Source organism: Canis lupus, chromosome 9 (genome assembly GCF_048164855.1).
Source record: "Canis lupus baileyi chromosome 9, mCanLup2.hap1, whole genome shotgun sequence".
Taxonomy (NCBI): domain Eukaryota; kingdom Metazoa; phylum Chordata; class Mammalia; order Carnivora; family Canidae; genus Canis; species Canis lupus.
In genome coordinates, this window is record NC_132846.1 from 50,845,059 (window position 1) to 50,858,637 (window position 13,579).

A 13,579-nucleotide genomic window follows, 5' to 3' on the forward strand; every position below is an offset into this window, starting at 1 on the left:
ATCTAGTTCCCCTGTAGGTCTTCTGCTTGGAGTGAACTTGCTGGTTAGGCACATCAGTTTTTCTTTGTACTTGGATGTGCATCCCTGGGCTTATACATCAGGTTTTTGAATTTGGGCAATGGGAGTCTGCCCCGAGAGATGGAGCCCCTTGCCTGGGTTATGATATTGACCTCATGGTAATGAAAACCTTTGTAATGAGTGCCCGAGTAATGAAGTGACCTTTTGGGGGGGGGCACCTGGGGGATTTGACCCTGTCACCTGGCCTCCTGTTCCGTTGGGAAACTAGAAGATGCCCCCAGACCCGCCCACTCTCCGCTGCATCTGTGGTGCCTGTGGTCACTGATTGCACAGTGACGTATTGCTGTCCACTGCCGACTGCCCGCTGGAAGAGAGGTCTCCCACCCCGGCTCTGTTCTACTCAGGCTTTGAGTCCCACCCCCTCCCCGCTTCCTAGAGACCCTCCTTCCCCCTATCTTTTATCTTCTCACTTTCTAGTCTCCTTCCTTCCACCTGCATTTAAATACCTCTAATATCTCCAGTCTAAAACAAAGAAAACAAAACCCACATCCCCTCACCCTTCCACTTCCAGCCCCCTTTACCTTCCTCAGCTCAAATCATGACCCACCATGTGGGCCAGTATGTCCTGCCCATGCCCCAGTTGCTTCTGGAGTCCAGATGAGTCCCATAGCTCATGAGTGCAGCGGGATGAGTCCTATCCTGCTGCACTCCAGTGCCTTTCACACCTAAAGAACATTTGCACTCGGGTGTCCCGGAAGCACCCCAATACGACAAGTCCAAAACTGAACATTTTCTCCTTGGGCTCCCATTCCTCGCTCCCCGAGTGTGCTGGTCAGAACTCGGTGTTCCCCTTAACCATCTGAGCCACTCAGGCACCCCCAGAACTGGGTCTTACCCTTCACTCTGCTTCCTGCCCCTCATCCCAAACCAGCGTCCCCAGCAGCCACGTCCTGTGCAGTCTCCTTCCTTCATGTTCCCTGACCTGATGCTTCTCTCCACTTGCCCTGGTCCCTGCCAGGCCACCCCTGACCCCTGACCACAGCAGCTTCTAGTCCAGTCTCCCGGCAGCTTCTAGTCCAGTCTCCCGGCTGCCAGGCTCACCCCTTTCCAGTCTGCTTTCTTCAGTGCTGCCAGGGAGACCTTTCTGAACACATATCTGAACATGGCACTCTCCTACCTTGCTTGTGGGTAAATCAAAGTTACAGAATGTGATTGAGGATGTCCTTTGGGATTGTCCCACATTGACCTGGTTGCTTCATCCCCTGCCACTCTCCCTTGCAGACTGTGGGTCAGCCTGACTGCTCTATTTTCCAGGTTCCCAGAATTTGTTGCACGCTATCAATTTCTAGACTTTGCACATACTCTTCCCTTTACTCTGCCTCCCGGACCCAACCTCTAGTCCCTACTTGTGTCCATTAGGTCTCGGGTAGCTGGCATTTCCTTCGGGAAGTCTTCTCCCACTTCCTCATATCTGACACCTCTCCTGGGTGCTCCTGTGAACCTTCTAGCAGCACATCTACAACACTTACCACACAGTGTGGTTTTTGCTGACTTGACTGGTTCCCCAGGAGGATTGTAAACTCCTAAGGAGTAGGGTTGCATTTACTTTGATGATTTGCTAAACCCCCACATCCTCCAACAGTGCCTGGAAGTTCTCAGTGTGTCTGCATAGAAGGTAATCCCCAGAGTAATCCGGATCCAATGAGGACAAACTGAGGAAGTTTGGCTAATTTGCATATGCAAACTTGCGGGGATCCAGATAAACTAGTTAAACGTCTACTTAAAATAATGAGTTGATGTTAGTTGGATTCATATTTCGAATCACCTTATGTAAAGCATCACGTTTTTTTTGAAAAACTTTTTCCTCTCACATTTTGCAAAGCGAGGTTTATCCAACTTTTCACACGGACCTTTGACTAAAGTGCCTTTGCCTTTCCTAGGGCCACTTTTTGAGTCACTTAACACAGTTTTTCAGAGTGTGCTTTCTTTACTTCCGTCGTCCTTACTGGAAATTTTATGAGTATATATGTGCTGCTGTCCCTAAAAATTTCATTTTGAGCTGAGAGTACAGTTCCTAGACCATTAAGATGGTTCTTTTTTAATTTGTGTCGATTTACAATAATGATTTTCACGATGTATTAGGTGCCCTACTGCTTTTGGCACTCAGCATTTGTAATCGTGAGGTCATATTCCCTGGGAATAACCACACTGATGTAAAATTTCTTTGCTCCGTTGTTCTGGATTCAGTCAGATGACTAGCAGTGATTGAGGTCTCCTTGGCAGTGGGGCTTCCATCATGATGGTCAGTCATATAAAGTGGTGCTGCACAGAGCACCTCTGTTAGGAGATGTCACAAAGTCTGGGATATTAAGCAATTTCTTTTCTTAATGCTGGTGGGGGGTGGGGGGAAACACACCTGCCTTACGTCAGAGCTTATGAAGCAGCTATTCAGTTCTGTGTTGAATATTTATTGAGTCCTAACCACAGTGCTGGGAGCAGGGGCCCCTGCCCGGCAGGGCTGATGTCCTGGGGAAAGGCAGACAGGCAATAGGATAGCAGGTAAAGAAGCATCATGACACAGTTGAGAGATATGTTGTGAATGAGCAGAGCCAAGGATGAGACCAAAGGTGGTGGAGAAAGGGATCTCATTTAGACAGAGGATTTAGGAAAGGCTGTGCCGAGAAGATGACTTTCAAGGTAAGGCAAAGCATGCGGAAGAACCTTGGGGCCAGCAGTCCAGGCAGAGGAAACAGCTGATGTGCTTCAGGACCTGAAAGAGGGCAGAGTGGTTGGTGTGAGGGAGGGCAGTCCAGGGGAGGAGATGGGGCTGGGGAGGCTGGGGAGGACGCCGGGGACAGAGGTGGGGGGCATGGGGAATGCTGCACTCGGACTTTCTTCTAGATGGAGTGGAAGCCATTGATGAATAGATGAACACACTGCTGTGGGGAGGGTAAAACCACCCTGCATTCTCCTACATCCTCAGGGCATGTGGCCAACTTAGCAGGTCACCGAGAGGCCCTTAGAGCAGCTCCTTGCTCTGTGACTTCAGATGAGAGCAAGTAAGAGAGAAGGCCTGGCAGGCAGGTGCTGTTTCTGCTCACCAGGGGCCCAGATGCAGGCTTGGAAGGAAACTCCCCCAGGAAGGGGGCAGGGAGATGATTGATGGGTTATCCTGCCTTGGACTGCCTCCAGGCCTTTTGTCCTGGAGAATGAGGCTGGGGATCCCAGGGGACCCAAGACAAGGGGGCTGCAGAGACAGAGCCAGGAGAGAGTGGGAGTCAGGAGCGGGTTGCTGTCCCAGCCCTGCCCCTGACCAGCCCCCTGACCTTGGGCAGGGACTTGGGTCCTCTGGTCTGTCTCCTCATCTGTACTAAGAGTCAATTAAATGCGCAGACGGCCCTGGGGCAGTGAAAGGAAAAACAAGTCACAGTTCCTCTTTTCAGAGACACAGCCAGAGTGCAGGTCAGGTGAGACGGAGCCCAGTCAGGGGAGGGACGGCATCTGGAAGGCCAGACAAGCAGGAATGAAAGGTGAACGTGGCTGGCAGAGCAGCAGGAGCGGGGGCCAGGAGAGGGCTGGCTCAGGGATGGGGGGCTCAGTGGCAGAGGACGGACTGGGAAAGCAGCGTGATGTCACCAGGGCTTTGTGGGCTTTGTGAAAGAAGAGTATATAGGGTATTCCAGGGCCGTTTTATCTGGCTTAGGATCCCAACTTGATGATTCCTTTCTTGATCAACTTGGCCAAGTTACTTATTTTTCTGGGCCTTAATTTCCCCGTCAATGAAATGGGACTAAAGGGGCTGATAAACAGTTTCTGCTGTTGGGATCCAGTTCTTGCTGTTTGCAGAAAACAAATGAGTCCTGCATGTAAAGTTTTCAGTGTAGTGCCTGGTATATTATAACCAACCCATGATAACCCTTAAATGCATTTTGTTTTTGCTATTTATGCTCTGCAACAGGAAGCCACTGAGGAGATTTTTGAACAGGGGATTAATCCCATCTTCTTTTAGCGAGGTGATTCTGGCAAGATAATTCAGGGAAGATGGTCTGGAAGTGGGAGCATCTAGGGACAGGCAGTCCGGTCAGGAGGTGATTTTCATAGTTAAGAGATCTGGGTAACCATCCATCTGGAGGCGTCCAAGCCAACGTGGCAGGAGGGTTAACAGGAGAAGTTAGGCCAGAGAAACTTTTGGAAGTGGATTTAGTATTAATCCGCTAATCTCAATCCGCTGGATTGAGACAGACTGACCCTTAAATTTCAAATTTAGGCTGTTAGGGGGTTGGTAAGGTTACTGGAGGCAAGGAAACCTAGAAAGAAGAATTTTCCTGGTGGTACAAAGGCTGGCTGGGAGCATGGGGTTGGGGTCAGGGACAAAGTTTGGGACATATTGAGTTTGCTCAGTTCACAGGCCTTACTTACCCTGGAGAGTTGGAAATCTGGGTCTAGAGCTCTAAGAGAGTAATCTGAGTGAGGTTTGGGATCTAATGAGATCTAGGCAGTGGTTCTTAGAAGTGCGGTCCCCAGACCAGAAGCACCTGGGAGCTAGTTGGAAATGCAAATTTCTAGCCCCACCTAGGCCTCTAATCTGAGACTGGGGGGCAGGGCCCAGCCTTCTGATGTCTCATGCCCTCAGGGAGAGCTTATTTTAGAGAAAGTTCTTCTGAAGGAGGGGCAGAGGGTGGGGAACCACAGGAGGAGCTGGTGAAAGGAAGGGAAGTAAGAGCCTTGGAAGGAGACCTGGCAGTCCCATCTCGGCAGTCCCATGTCGCATGAGTTCCAACACACACATTACTCCCCCCAACCCCAACATCTCTGATTTGGGCAGAGTGCTGGTCACTTCAGGTGGCCGCCCCTGCCCTCATGTGCACATCAAAACTTGCAGAAAAGCGGTGGTGATCTGGGAGGACCACCCCCCACACCCTGTCCCCCGTCACTGACAACAATGGACATTCCTCAGAAGCACAGCGTGGTGGGCTTCCTTGTTAGCAGAGACCATGATTCTGTGGAAAACCACAAAAACAATGACTTTGATCAAAGATGAATCCGGAGTCACACTCAGAGAAGTGTTCAATTTGTTGTTCTTTTATTTCCTCTTCCATGTATGCTTAGGAAAACTGTAAGATCAAATCTCTATCTCAGTAAAGCTCAAAGAGATCTTTTAATAAGGAAATAAATGAAAATGATAGTGGCGAGGAAGCACAGTCCATTTGACAGGCACATTTCCTTTTTTTTGATGCTGCATAAAATAATGGTGCAGTCTTACCATGCAGAGCCCCGTAGAGTCAATGTGATGAGCAGAGAAGTGATCAGAGACCTTGTAAGAGTCCCTGCAGAGGGAGGGGGGATGAACTCTAACAGCAGAGTTTTAAGAGCTAGGTGTCCTCTGCCTCTGCTTCGGGCGGGGTGGCTGGGGGTGGGGAGGACCTGGAGCAGGCGATTGCATTTGACAACTGACTGAATAGTCAGATAGTCTAGAATAGTCAGTCTAGAATAGTCTAGAATTCACTGCTGAATTCTAGAGTTTTCCAGGTGGAGGTTCTTGCTTTCAGTTTGTTTGCTTTATTATTATTATTATTATTATTTTCTTTCTTTCTTTCTTTCTTTCTTTCTTTCTTTCTTTCTTTCTTTCTTTCTTTCTTTCTTTCTTTCTTTCTTTCTAATTGAGAGAGAACACAAGCAGGGGTAGGGACAGAGGGAAAAGTAGAATCTCTGCTGAGCAGAGGAACCCAGTGTGGGGGACCTGATCCCAGGTCCTTGGAATCATGATGGGAGCTGAAGGCAGATGCTTAACCAACTGAGCCACCCAGGTGTCCATCAATTTATTTGCTTTGATCAACATATGTTTTCAGGCACTGGGCACTATACTTGAGATAGAAAAATGAAAGATCCCGACAACTTGTATCCATAAACACATAGAAAGAGGACAACACCTAAAATCCTGATTCTGAAACACTCAGTGGGTTGCTTTAAGTGGAGGGTGGTGGCTGTGGCCTTGGGGGGCAGGGCCTCTTGCAAGATCTCCGGATCATTTCTCTTGTGTACCTACCAGGGACAGAAGGGAGGATGGTGTCTGAGCTGAGATCTGAGCTGGTGGGGTGTTTCAGGTGGAGGCAGGTAGGAGAGGGAACTGAGGGCCCAGGTTGAGGAGGTTAGGATGGACAGGTCAGAGTTGGCCAGATCATGAAAAGTCTGGTTGGCTTTGCCCTGGAGGTTAGATTTCATTCTTTACATAATAAGGAGCAGTTGGACAATTTCTTAAACTTAATTTCTAAGTTAATTTTTAACTTTTATCAAACTAATGTGTGCACACAGTTTTAAAAAGTATAATAGAAGTGTAAATCTCATAATGAAAAGTAACAGTCCCTGGCCCTTCATATTGTCTTTCCTTCCCTCATGATCCAGAGTTAGCCCTTTAAGAAAAATTTTCTTCTAGCATTTGTCGTCATAGTTATGAATATGATTTTACAGCTCCGTTTACTGAGTTGGTCATTTTGGCATTATTTCTTGACTTCCTGTTACGGACAATGAAGAATTAGTCCCAATTACACAACCCATCCCAACCACACACACATTTCCCATCTTTCCATTGTCTGAATATGGTTGCATCACAATTTTTGGTTAAATCTCTTTGCCTATTGTTAGTTCTTCCTCCACTTGTCCTTGACTCTTCTCCCAGGTTAGATCGCCTTTCTTCTGGATCCTACCTTTTCCTCTTTCTGCTTCTACTATTTTGTGTGGAGCAGGTGCTGGAAAGGCACGAGGAAGGTAAAACTGATGACGTCTTGGAAGTGCAGAAATGTCTTTACTCATTCCTTCAACCCACACGTGAGATTTATATCTTGGCTTGGTATAAAATTCTGGCTGGAAGTAATTTCCCCCCAGATGATGCTCTGCTGTTTTTCTTAGTTTCTGGTCCTGCCCTCAAGAAGCTTAAGTCATCCTCTAGCAACTCACTGTATATTGAGATCTTGCTCTTGCACACATGGTGCTGGGGAAACTTCAGTGAACAGAGCAGATAAGAAACAAGATGAATAAATGAAGTCAGGTGATGAGTGCTAAGAAGAAAACACACACACACAAAGGGTGTGTGTGTTTCTTTTGGGCTTTTTTTTCCCTTGTGGTTTCAGATATGGTGACCAGTCTTATTCTTGATCTTCTATATTTGACTTGTTTTTTACTTTCTGAAAAATTTTAGAATCTTTTCTTTCTATGCTCTCTTGGATTGAAATTTTATGGTATAGTCTGTGTTTGTGTGTTGTATTTTTTTAATTTCATATTTTTGTTTTGTGAGCATCAAAGAGTTGCCACATGCAGTTTTAAGAAATAATCCAGACAGATCCCATACTCCTTTCACCCAGTTTCCCCCGAAGTTAACATCTTTTTCAGGTTTTACCAGTTGTATATTCTGTGTGTGTGTGTTTAATTCTTTGCAATTCTATGCAATTTTCTCACTACATGGACACAATCAGATAGAGCTGCATGTACCTAGGATTCCTGGCTTTGCCCTATTATACCATAACCACCTCCCTCTCTCTCTCCCTTCCCTGACCTTTGGCAGCTATTAATTTGTTCTCCACCTCTACAATTTTATCCAGGGCTTTTTTCATTCATTCTTTTGGGCTTTTACCTTTTGTCTGGAAACTCATACTCTTCAAGTCTTAGAAATTTTCACCACTCCCCTCCTACCTCTCTTCTTTGATATCTGCCCTTGTGACAACTTCGTCTTCACCCTTTCTCTTTTAAAAACTTCTGGTGATTGGATACTGAGCTTCTAGGATCTGTCTGATTCTTACGTCTTCTCTAGCCTGTTGTCATCTATTTCTTGGTTGTTTGTTCTGTTCTAGAGTAGCTCCTTAGCTCCTGAATCTTTAGTGGCTTTCTTATTTTTAATTTCTATGAGCTCCATTTTATACATTTTTTCCTTTTTATTGCATGCTGTTCTTGTTTCATGAATGCAGTGGGCTTTTTTTCCTTCTCAGGTTGATAGTATGCTGATAATTGCTTTGTGAGCCTTGTTGCTACTTTATTGCTTTGTCCTGGTTTCTTCTCACACCCTTTTCCCTCATTTATTTGTTTTGTTTAGTCTTTCAGATTGAAGACTTTCTTTTTTTATAAATATATTGGTAATTCTTGGCTGTCTGTCTTAAATACAAATAGGGATAAAAAGCATAGAAGGAGCATTCCCTTGGTTTATATTTATCTGCTGGTCTTCTCTCTGATGCTGTACAGTCTCCCCAATAAGAACTCTATAAATTCCTTTCTTCAGGTGGGAGTGCTACTGACTGCTAGAATTCTGGGAGTGGGCCTGGGGTGGGCTGGGTGGTCTCATTGTTCAGTCATCCTGTTTTCAGCTTTAGCTTCCCCTCTGCTCACAGCAGAGTCTAGATTCTTGAGTCCAGAACTTAACTTGCTCATGTTAAGCTGGCTTCTCTTGGATGGGTCGTGGAGGACTCCTTGGTGGCCACATGGAATGGTAGCTAAGTATTCTCTACATACAGATTACCAGCAAATTTCCTTGTATTCAGCCCCACACTCCATTACATCTTCCTCTGTATTTTGAGCCTTCCATGCCTGAGGCTTTCCGAGGTTCTGCGGTACAAATGTCATGTCATCTAGACCTCCAGCCTCTTTGGTTACTTTTATTTGTTTGTTTTGTTTTGTTTTTATATATATAGAGAGAGTACATGGTGGGGGGAGAGATGAGGGAGAGAGGGAGAGAGAGAATCTTGGGTAGGCTCCATGCTCAGCACAGAGCCTGACTCAGGGCTCAACACCAGGACCCCAAGATCGCACAACCTGAGCCGAAATCAAGAGTTGGACGCTCAACCTCCTGAGCCACCCAGGCGCTCCTGGCTACTTTGATTTTTTACTTCATCCATTCTTCTGCAACAGTTCTCACTGTCATGCTGCCATTCAGTGTGCTGTGATGGAGGAGTTTTGCACAGGAAGGTTATTAGCGTCACTCCAGGGGCAGTGTGGGTACTACACTGAACAGAGGCTAGTGCATAGACGAGAGGCAAGAGGCCCTGAGTGTGGGGTCTAGCTGTGGCCAGAGGGGATGGAGGGTTGAAAAATAAACTGAATAGGATGAGAAAGACCTTCGGACTGATAGGGAAGGATTCCGGATGCCACCTCCGTTTCTGACCTAAGGCGGTGGGGTGGCTTAGTGGTCGTTCTGCTGAGACAAGGGACATGGTGAGAGGAGCATGTTGGGTGAAGATAGGTTCAGTGGAGGAAGTGTGAGGAACCCAGTGGACACATCCAGCAGGCAGAGGGAGACAAGGGTGCAGAGCACTGGCAGTGCCTCTTGCTGCTGATCCTTACCAAACAGGTGCTAGCGAGGGCTGGTGGCACGAATGAGCTCATCCAGCTGGCGGGTGAGGAGGAAGGAAGGGTGTGGAGTTGAGGACCATGGGCCACATGGGAAGACAGAGTCTGTGTCCCCCAGAGGTGAAATAGATAGGGGAGTGGAACCAGGTGACTGCCATCCCCGCCCTTGCACCACAGTGACCTAAAGCAGTGGCCATTCAGGCCTGGATGCTAGCCAGCAGCCTCTGACACATGCATCCCCCAGGAGCCCTCTGAGCCCCCCTGGCGCCACCCATGAGCCCTGGGAGAGGATTGCCCACTGCCTGCAGCTGCCAGGGACAGCTGATGGGGATGCCCTTGGGCTTTCCTTCTGGGGCACAGCATCAAAGAGGGCTGCTGGTGGGGATTTCCCCTCTACCTTGAGGTCAGAGGTCATGCAGAAGTCCAGGTCAGGTCCTGGGCATTCCTGCCTCCCTGCCACACTACAGGGGCAGGTGCGCCAACTCTGAGGTCACTGGTGCTGATGTGTTTAAATGTCAGGGAGTGGCCAGCCTCACGTCTGACACCTAGAAAAGGCTTACCCCGGAGACTTTTGCTGAATTGACCCTGACCGACAGGCCTGGATGTCAAAGTAAGCAGAGTTGCCTCCATCCCTTGCTTCCATCCCCCACGCTGACCTCACTGAGCCCTTTATGTGCTTTCCGTCCCAGTATCACACAACTTTAGAAGATAGGAATGTGCCAGGCCCATTTTACAGATGAGGAAATGGACCCAGAGAGGTTTAGGTGACTTTGCCTGAAGTAACATCTGCCTGTGTCTCTGCAGGGCACACTCCTGTGTTAGAACCCCGAATGTATGCTAGCCATTGGCTGTGTCCTTGTCCTATGAGAGCCCACCTCCAAACCTGCCTCACTGCAGCTGGTGGCGAGTATGTGTGTGTGCACCCCAGACGCCCCTCCCTGCTCCTGAGCCCTCCTAGACTGCCCTCCAGAGACCACAGGAATTCTGATGAATTAATCTCATCACTTTATCGAGGAGGCACTTATAGAAATTACAAGGCAAGGCCACCAGCCTGGCTTTGCTGGCAGCTAGCCGCTTGGGCCATAAAACAAATTGAAAGGAACAAAAATAAATAAATAAAATTAGAATTCTCTCTTTCTCTCTCTCTCTCTCTCTCTCTCTCTCTCTCTTTCTCTCTCTCTCTCTCTCACACACACACACACACACGAGGTCAAGAACATTGCTCGGGTTCTTGTTGTTAACGCTCAGTCCCCTTGTCCTGGGAGGGCATAGGTGCCAAATTGACAGACATTTATTGACCTCCTGCTCGAGCGACAACCCCGCAAAACCCGGGACCCATCTTCCTTCAAGGGATGACAGGCTGGCTGTGCAGCAGAGACCAGTGAAGGTGAAGGGCTGGCAGCATGCAAGTGGCCTCCCAAGGCAGCGTGAGTTACCTTGCCAGGTGAACGCGGGCCCGCAGCGGGCCCTGTGAGCTCACTGCACAGTGGTTCAGAGGCAGACTCGAGCCAGACCATCTGGGTTCAAGTCCTTGCTCTGCCTCTTCCTGGGCTCTGCTCACCTCTCTCAACTCTAAGATGGAGAAAAAAAGATGTTCCCCTTCAGAGTTGTTGAGAAAATGAAACAGGCCCTGTATGAAAAGCAGAACGGTGGCTGCTTCATGATGAGCACTTGTCACTGTTGGTTCTGGGTGTGGATTGAGCACCTGCCGTGTGCAAGGCACCTGATCTAGGGGTCAGACGGGCGAGAGGGAGGAGAAGCAGCGTCTACTTTCCGGGGGCCCTGGGTTCTAAGCGGGGCGGTGGGGTGGTGGAGAGAGCTCACTGGGGTTGTTCTGGGCAGCTGGAACCAAGGCCTGGAAGCGTCGGTTATCACTGAGTTGCAGGAACTGATACTTATGGAAAGTGATGGGGATGTTGAGGCAGAAGAGAGAGGGGTGAGGTGGGAAGCGGCAGGGCCCAAATTCTACAGAGCCTTCAAAGCCAAGATGGCCTTGGATGAATTAGGTTCTGTTTGTGTTTCTCTCCTGTTTATCTTTTCAGTTTCTCACGCTTCTGGGAATATTGAAATTATTTGCCAAGAAGTCACACAAGCCAGAGTGCCTTAGGAAATGGATAGCGTTGGACGAAAGAGGGGAGGGGCACTCAGAATCTTCATCCCTCCCCCTTCCTGCCCTCTCCCACCCCCCAGCACAGAGGGTGACTTCTAGAGCTTCCTAACCCGTAGGAACTGGGAGGGACAAAGGTGAGAAGGTGAGGTAGCTAGAATTCAGAGACAAAGACAGGGAGAGAAGAGAAATGGAGACCTAAGGTGCCCCAGGCAGATCCGCTCCCTTCCTCACCAGTACAAAAGGGGGCTAAGGATACCACGAAGTTCTTGTGAGCATTCACCTTGTGACTGGGGCCCAACAATTTTAGTACTCCAGAGCACTTTGTCAGGGGTAGGAGTTGGTTCCGGCCCGCTCTCAGAAAATCTGGCAGTTGCTGTTGTTCATAGGCCACCATGAGGAGGCTGAGGTACGCCCCCTCCCCACTGCCCCAGACCACCTAGCTGCTGGGTTAGCAGCAGAGAGGGGCCTGGCTGGTCTTCCCAAGCTTCTCGTGGGGTGCAAGGTGGTGCAGGGGATCTGTGTGGCTTTAATCACTCATTTCACTCCCCTAGTCTCAGTTTCTGGGTCTGTGAAATGAGGCCCTGAGAGGCCCACCTCCGAGGGTTCTTGTGAGGAGTGAGAGCCAGCAGGTGCATAGTAGAAGGGACTGTTGGAACCACTAACATCGATGGGTGTGTGTGTGTGTGTGTGTGTGTGTGTGTGTAGGGGGGATTCAGAGGCCAGGCAGACCTGGAACTACCCTCTCAAGCCCTGTCTCAGGCTGGGAGTGATCCTTCGGGGACTGCTCTTACTGGGCCAGGTGGACGGGACAGCACCCCTGCTCCAGGGGAGTGTCCCTGGGCCTCAGGAGGGGAGTCAGGTGGGCAGCCTTCTGGGAGTCACTTCTTGCTCCCTCAGCAGGTAGGCATCTGGATGGGGTGGGGACAGGAGGTTTACCCTAGTTCAAAGTCTGTTCTCCAAAAACCATAGGCTCTGGACGACCCCACAGATTTGGGATAGGGGCCGAGAACACCAAATAAAAACAAAACAGCCCTGGGGTCGCTGCCTTGCATTTTACCTTCCAGTTGCCTCCCACCCTCCCCACTCCACTGAGCCCCCTTTTCCTTCCCATTGGTTTGTTCTTCACATGTAGAGCTACAGGGTCCATCTTTGTTAAGTAATTGTAGGCAGGTAATAGTACAAAGGACAGAGGCTCTGTCCTGTGTTGCAAAGGCAGCCGCAGCCTCTCCTGTCAAACGGAGACAGCATCAATTCCTACTCCATGGGATCACTATGAGGACTCAGTAGGTGATTCATTCAACACGCTTTTCTTGCTCGGCTTCTCCATGGCAGGGGCTGACCTCCGTGTGGCCAGAGAGGTAATCGGAGGGATCGTGGGTCAGGTTCAGGGTAGCCATTATAATTCATTAAAGGGGTGAGACAGAAAATGATCACAAATTCCTTCTCTAGTAATGAACTATGGTTATATAATCATCAGCTCGACGTTGAAGAGTGCTTTACAATGTATATGTATTTTTTTAAATTAATCTCTGCGCCCAATGTGAGGCCTGAACTCACCACCCTGAGATCAAGAGCCCGTGCTGCACCAACTGAGCCAGCCAGGCACCCCAGGGTTTTTATATAATTGTTAAAGCAATTTTATAACCATGATCTTGCTAATCTTTCATTTTGGAGACATCACACTGCTTTGCAGATGAGGCAACTAAGATTCAGGGAAAGTAAAATGATTTCAAGATCAACAGGCTGGAGAGGGCTGAGCCTCTAGTGGGGTGTGGAGCACAGGCCCAGGGCCATGTGGGGCCAGAGCTTCTGAGAGGCTTTTCCCGTGACTTGGGACCCCAGGCTGGAGGAAGGGCTTAGAATGACCAACATTCTGGTCAGTGCAGGGGGTGTTCTCTGCCTGGGATAAAATGCCAGCTCAGTGGTGTCTTCAGAGCTGACGGTGACTATTCCTCAGAACTGTGGCTGCCCTGGCACACTCAGACTGCTGGGACTGGGATCTCTGTATTGGAGAGAGTTGGAAGCATTTTGATAAGTGCCTCAGAGCACCTACTTGGAGAGCCACTGCCCTATGGGATGAGGGGCAGTTGTGGGTCTGGCCGGTTAATCCCCATCCAGCCT

General features: G+C 48.9%; 1 protein-coding gene across 5 annotated transcripts in view; it reads left to right on the top strand.

Moving 5' to 3' along the window:
- ESRRB (estrogen related receptor beta) overlaps positions 1-13,579 on the top strand; it is a 114,558-nt gene that overhangs the window by 61,737 nt on the left and 39,242 nt on the right. The window lies entirely within an intron of this gene.